Source organism: Salmo salar, chromosome ssa19, assembly GCF_905237065.1.
Source record: "Salmo salar chromosome ssa19, Ssal_v3.1, whole genome shotgun sequence".
NCBI classification, from domain to species: Eukaryota; Metazoa; Chordata; class Actinopteri; order Salmoniformes; family Salmonidae; genus Salmo; species Salmo salar.
In genome coordinates this window covers 26,736,196-26,743,980 of record NC_059460.1, presented here as the reverse complement: position 1 = coordinate 26,743,980, position 7,785 = coordinate 26,736,196, and positions in this window count along the sequence as shown.

Below are 7,785 nucleotides of genomic sequence, written 5' to 3'. Positions count from 1 at the left end.
CCATTAAAAAAACCTTACCACTATTCCACTATATTGTACACCCAAGTACTTCTCTGCAGCTGCCACCACAAAAAAAATTATGTGATTTACATTCCATTTCTGCAGTACAGTTGATAAACATTGCTATGAACAACCTTACTGAAGCACATGTTATTCCTATCACTCTCTATTGGCTTATGACTCCTCACAGGGATCCTCTCAGGATCCTTCGCTCTGTACCCATATTCCTCTCTTACTCTTCACTGCTTCAGGATATGACACCTTCCTTACTACTCTGATCCTGGCAACCTCAACCTGCCTTTCTCTCAATGGACACTTCTGATCTCCAGCATCATGGGTACGCCTACAGTTAAAACTCACAAATGTTTCCACCGATACTACACATTCATTTGTCTCATGCCCTCTTTCACACTTCTAACTTATCCTGCTTCTGACTACCAAAGACTTGTGGGAGTTCTGAACATCATCTCATGTGGGAAAACGTCACACTTCCGCTGTCACGGATGTCGTATGAACGAGACCAAGGAGCAGCGTGTGTATCGTTCCACATATTTATTTATCTGTGAAACTATGCAAGACATACAATAAACTATAAACAAAGAAACAACAAACCGTGACGAAGAGGTGCAACATACACTAACTCAAAATAATCTCCCACAAACACAGGTGGGAAAAACAACTCCTTAAATATGATCCCCAATTAGAGACAACGATGACCAGTTTCCTCTAATTGGGAATCATACCAAAACCCCAACATAGAAAAAAGGAACTATAACATAACATAGTAAATGAACCAGATAAACCCCCTAGTCACGTCCTGACCATCTCTACCATAGAAAATAAGACCACTCTATGGTCAGGATGTAACATCCACATTATTGTGCTGCTGGGCCGTGCTCTCTGGATCAGAGACGGCTGTTGTGGCCTGCACGCAGCCAGCGTCTCAGCAACCCTCTTTTTAGGTGAGTTCTGTGGATCTGGCCTCGCAATCAGCTTCTAGACACGGCAGAGGCCTGATCATTACGGCTATTGTGATAGCATGTTCAATGGAGAGGCATATAGCTGTTACCTGGGGCAAAGACTTTGTGTTTTCCTGGGGGAAAAGTTCAGGATATCACCAGGTTGCTTCCAGAGGCTGTGCTTCAGTCACCGGGGGATGATACTGTCATGGTTCATGTGGGGTCAAATGACATTATGAAGGGCAGCTCAGAACAGCTGAAGATGGATTTTATAGAACTGATTGGGTCACTACTTGACACCAACAAACACCCCTTAATATCTGGCCCTCTGCCCTCCCTAAATCGTGGCATTGAATGGTTCATCAAACTTTTAGTCCTCCATAACTGGCTACGAGACTATTGCAGCTCTGTGGGTGTAACATTTATTGACAATTTTGATATCTGGAAACAAAGCTTGTATTATAAGGAGGATGGAATCCACCCAAATCATTTGGGTTCATGGATCCTTTCACAGTATTATAAGGCTGCGTTGAGACAATGACTTATCAATGACCCAAGCCCAGCTCATTTAATCCCTACAATTGTGTCGCTGAGTTGTGATAATGCATCAGCAAATGTACATTATGGGCATTGGAAGACACAATGTAAGTAACCTAATTTATGTCCTTCTTACTGCCCTGAATGCCTCTGCTGATCCTACAGCTATTGCATGCAGTAATCATATGTGACTCATTACAGGAAACTTGGCTTATGTGACAAGTCACGACTTCACAGGAGAGTCATTTGAAAATGTATTTGTATTTTTTTATCAAAACATGTTTTTGGCAGAAATGCCTTCTGGAACATTTTAACTTTCATGTGCCTTAATAAAAAACTTGTATGCCATCTGTAAATACGAATAAAGTTGTTAAATTACGAGCCTAGTTGGTTTAGCCAAAGAAAAAGTAAGGAACCTTCCCGCTAGCCATGATTGGCTGAGATAATGAATGGGCTTGCCATGCTGTAAGGGTGCGTGCTGGTGGCAGGGAAGTCAGGCGCAGGAGAATCGAACTTGGTGTAAAACGGAGCAGTTTAACCTGTTTGGGCTAGGGGGCAGTATTGAGAATTTTGGAAAAAAGATGTGCCCATTTTTAACTGCCTCCTACACCAACTCAGAAGCTAGAATATGCATATTATTGTTCAGGTTTGGATAGAAAACACCCTAAAGTTTCTAAAACTGTTTGAATGGTGTCTGTGAGTATAACAGAACTCCTATGGCAGGCAAAAACCTGACAAGGTTTCATGCAGGAAGTGGCCTGTCTGACAAGGAGTCGTGCGTCTTGCATCTGTTTATTGAAGAGTAAGGATCTTAGCTGTAACGTGACAATTCCCAGGGCTCCAATAGGCTCTCAGAACCCGGGAAAAACCTGAACGATGACGAGGCAGCCTCTGGCTGAAACAGATTATCGCCTTATCCAAGTGGCCGATCAGAGGACCATTGAATGAGGCGCGTGCACGATTCGCCCCGTGGAGAAATTTCATTCGGCTGTTTAGCTTATTGCAGATTCCCGGTCGGAATATTATTGCTTTTCTACGAGATAAATGGCATAAAAATTGGTTTTAAACAGCGGTTGACATGCTTCGAAGTACGGTAATGGAATATTTAGACATTTTTTGTCACGCCATGCGCCATGCGCACGACCGTTATTTACCATTCGTATAGTGTCTAGAACGCATCGAACAAAACAGAGGATATTTGGATATAACGATGGATTATTTGGGACCAAACCTACATTTGTTATTGAAGTAGAAGTCCTGGGAGTGCATTCTGACGAAGAACAGGAAAGGTAAGAACATTTTTCTTATAGGAAATAGGATTTTGGTGAAGGCTAATCTTGCCGGGTGTCTAAATAGCTAGCCGTGATGGCTGGGCTATGTACTTAGAATATTGCAAAATGTGCTTCATCCGAAAAGCTATTTTAAAATCGGACATATCGAGTGCATAGAGGAGTAATGTATCTATAATTGTTAAAATAATTGTTATGCTTTTTGTGAACGTTTATCGTGAGTAATTTAGCAAACTGTTAGTAAATTCCCCGGAAGTTTGCGGGGGTATGCTTTTTCTGAACGTCACATGCTAATGTAAAAAGCTGTTTTTTGATATAAATATGAACTTGATTGAACAGACATGCATGTATTGTATAACATAATGTCCTAGGTGTGTCATCTGATGAAGATCATAAAAGGTTAGTGCTGCATTTAGCTGTGGTTTGGGTTTTTGTGACATTATATGCTAGCTTGAAAAATGGGTGTCTGATTATTTCTGGCTTGGCACTCTCCTGACATAATCTAATGTTTTGCTTTCGTTGTAAAGCCTTTTTGAAATCGGACAGTGTGGTTAGATTAAGGAGAGTCTTGTCTTTAAATAGCTGTAAAGTAGTCATATGTTTGAGAAATTGAAGTAATAGTATTTCAAACGATTCAAAAATCGCGCCACTGAATTCAGGTGGCTGTTACGTAGGTGGGACGAATTCGTCCCGCCTTGCCCATAGAGGTTAATAAGTGCTCAAAAACTCAGAAAACCAAAATATACAAAATAATATAAGTGGGTACAAAACCCATCGCACACCAGAACATATCTAGCACATAGCTTACAAACAAACAATCACCGACAAAGACAATGAGGGGGAACAGAGGGTTAACCTGTTAGGGCTAGGGGGCAGTATTGACACGGCCGGATAAAAAAGTACCCGATTTAATCTGGTTACTACTCCTGCCCAGTAACTAGAATATGCATATAATTATTGGCTTTGGATAGAAAACACCCTAAGGTTTCTAAAACTGTTTGAATGGTGTCTGTGAGTATAACAGAACTCATATGGCAGGCAAAGACCTGAGAGGATTCTATATGGGAAGTGGCCTGTCTGACAAGTTGTTGTTCATCTTGGCTCTTTTTATTGAAGACTGAGGATCTTTGCTCTAACGTGACACTTCCTACGGCTCCCATAGGCTCTCAGAGCCCGGGGAAAAAGCTGAACGATATCGAGGCAGCCTCTGGCTGAAACACATTATCGCTTTTGGCAAGTGGCCGATCAGAGTACTATGGGCTTAGGCGCGTGCCCGAGTCGACCCCATGCTTTATTTTCTTTCGTCTGTTTACCTAAATGCAGATTCCCGGTCGGAATATTATCGCTTTTTTACGAGAAAAATTGCATAAAAATTGATTTTAAACAGCGGTTGACATGCTTCGAAGTACGGTAATGGAATATTTCTAATTTCTTTGTCACGAAATGCGCCATGCTCGTAACCCTTATTTACCCTTTCGGATAGTGTCTTGAACGCACGAACAAAACGCCGCTATTTGGATATAACTATGGATTATTTGGGACCAAACTAACATTTGTTATTGAAGTAGAAGTCCTGGGAGTGCATTCTGACGAAGAACAGCAAAGGTAATAACATTTTTCTTATAGTAAATCTGACTTTGGTGAGTGCTAAACTTGCTGGGTGTCTAAATAGCTAGCCCTGGGATGCCGGGCTATCTACTTAGAATATTGCAAAATGTGCTTTCACCTAAAAGCTATTTTAAAATCGGACATATCGAGTGCATAGAGGAGTTCTGTATCTATATTTCTGAAAATAACTGTTATGCTTTTTGTGAACGTTTATCGTGAGTAATTTAGTAAATTCACCGGAAGTTTGCGGGGGGTATGCTAGTTCTGAACGTCACATGCTAATGTAAAAAGCTGGTTTTTTATATAAATATGAACTTGATTGAACAAAACATGCATGTATTGTATAACATAATGTCCTAAGTGTGTCATCTGATGAAGATCATCAAAGGTTAGTGCTGCATTTAGCTGTCTTCTGGGTTTTTGTGACATTATATGCTAGCTTGAAAAATGGGTGTCTGATTATTTCTGGCTTGGTACTCTGCTGACATAATCTAATGTTTTGCTTTCGTTGTAAAGCCTTTTTGAAATCGGACAGTGTGGTTAGATTAACGAGAGTTTTGTCTTTAAAATGGTGTAAAATAGTCATATGTTTGAAAAATTTAAGTTTTTGCATTTTTGAGGTATTTGAATAACGCGCCACGGGATTACACTGGCTGTTGAGTAGAGGTTAAATACACAACTTGTAATGAATGGGATTGGAACCAGGTGTGATACAAGACAAGACAAAACCAAAGGAAAATGAAAAGACGATCAGCGATGGCTGGCTAGAAGGTCGGCGACCTCCCACTCAATCAGCGCACTGTCCGACCGATCCCAGGATGACCAGAGGAGGGTGACGTGTGGGCCCAATAGATCAACCGGTCACGGGTTAGGGAGGGTTTGGCCGGCAGGGATATCCTTGTCTCATTGCGCACTAGCGACTCCTGTGGCAGGCCGGGCGCAGTGCACGCTGACCAGGTCGCTAGGTGTACGGTGTTTCCTCCGACACATTGGTGCGGCTGGCTTCTGGGTTGGATGCGCGCTGTGTTAAGAAGCAGTGTGGCTTGGCTTGGTTGGGTTGTGTTTCGGAGGATGCATGGCTCTTGACCTTCGCCACTCCCGAGTCTGTACGGGAGTTGTATCAATGAGACAAGACAGTAACTACTAACAATTGGATACCATGAAATTGAGGGTAAAAAAATATATTATAAAAGAGAGCTGCTACCCCCAATTTTGTGGTATCCAATTGTTAGTAGTTACTGTCTTGTCTCATCGATACAACTCCCGCACCAATGTGTCGGAGGAAACACCGTACACCTAGAGACCTGGTCAGCTAGGTGTACAAGGCAAGAACAGTTTACACCTGAAGCATGAGGACTTGCAGCGAGTTGTGAACTTTATCAACAACTATGCAGAGGATAATCCAATAGTATTACCAGGATGCCACCCAGGACACAACCACTTTGGTGGAAAGCTGCTGCCATCCCGCGACAAAAGCAGCGGTGTGGCGTCTCTACAAGGAATTGATGACAACACCTGGTATGTAAAGCATAAACAACAGGTTTTGATTATTTAATTTACCTCCAACATGATTAACAGTACTTTTATTGATCTCACATTATTTCTGTATTTTCCACAGGTACATGTAGTCGGCTGTCTTCCTTCAGGAATGTGTGGAGAAAATTGTTGCCCCACATCTCAAGCACTAAGCCCCGGACAGACCTGTGCTGGCAGTGCCTGATCACAGGCCACACCAAATCTGCCCCCGACTGGTGCTTCCGCCTCATCAAGCAGCGCTTCAGAAAGACCAGAGGGAACACTCTCACCGCGATTGCTAGTGTTGTGAAGGACAGCACTCTGACGAGTCAACATCCCACAGCTGGATGGACTGGAGGATGGTACGGTGCTGGTGGAAAGCTATGACTGGCAACAACACCTGACTCTGTACTTCAGGCCGCTTGCACAGATCAAGCAGAAACACCACTGCAGGTGAACATAATTTTCATCGCATTTTATGAGGTTATTCTTCTCATCTAAACTTGGGAGGTGAATTGATGTTACGCAAGGTTGTAAAGTCTTTTCAATTTTGTTTGTTATTTCTTGTTTTACAGCTTTGATGCTCTGGAGCCTGGTGTTGTTGTCGCCAAGGATCATTCGGACTCAGTCAGGACCAGGTTTCAGCTGCTGCACAACGCTGACATCCTTCCTTCCATGTACAAGCACCACCTGGACTGGACACAGCTAGACAAACTTATCTTTTTCAAAAGATCAGGGAGTTTTCTGACGAAGAGGCTATGGACATCACATGCCCTGCACCAAAGTCAAGGGAAGGACAGAAAAAGGCTCTCTGAATATAGACTCCATACATAAGGGACGATGGCATTACCCGTATGGTTGATGAGGATCTCCATATTGCATATTGCAAATGTACGGTCCCTTACTAGACGCCCGCGAGTGTTATTAAAATAGGCCGACGGCCTCAGGTTGTGCCCCAGGGCCGGATCTTCCGGGAACTCATCAAATAAAGTATTTCTGACATTTGGTTTCCGTTTTATAAAATTCCACCAAATGGCGACTGGCTGCTTATTGCAAATGGACAAAACATCACCAAATGGACATGGCCATTTCTCCTAAACAGAAAAGACTTTGAACTCGAAACTCTGTGAGCATAGGTTTGGCCAAATGGGCTTTTAGCCCAGAAACAAGATGGTGTCGAGGCCTCAATGCTTTTTGAGTTAACGCCCATTTTCTGGGATTAAAGGTCAAAAAAGGTAATACAGCGCTAATTTGACCACTTCACATCAAAATACATAAACTTACGGTGTAAGGACAAAAAACCCAGCCATTTATCTATTGTACTTTAAGAGAAATAATTCAATGTCCTTTTGGTGATGGTTAAAGAAATGTTGTTTTTCCAAAAAAGTTATAGATCTAGTTGCGGCGTGTTCAGATGAATCCGTTAAGGTGGGTTTCAGAGCTCTACGTGATTTATGTGATTTTATGTGATTTTCTGAACTCACATACACACATACACACAGTCAATGGGGAGTGACACGGTGTGAGGCTTACAGACACATAGAGCCTGCAATAGTTATCTGCATTCAAACTATCAAAGAACCATCAGACCTAGAGCTCTGAAACTTTATATACGTGTTTTGGAGATTAAGTTGATAGTGCATGGTGAGTTGTGTGGCTCTAGAAGGTTCTCAAGCCGAGAAACAGCCTCAGCCATTTACAATGACTTCAATTCATTTTGAACATTTTCCCCAAAATCTTTAAAAAAACAATTCTCATTGCACCAAATTCTTACTTCCTATAACTTTCTATGATCAAACATGACAAATAGACCTTCTAGGTTGATTCAGGGCTTAATATAGTGATATATGGTCTTCCCTGTGGCTCAGTTGGTAGAG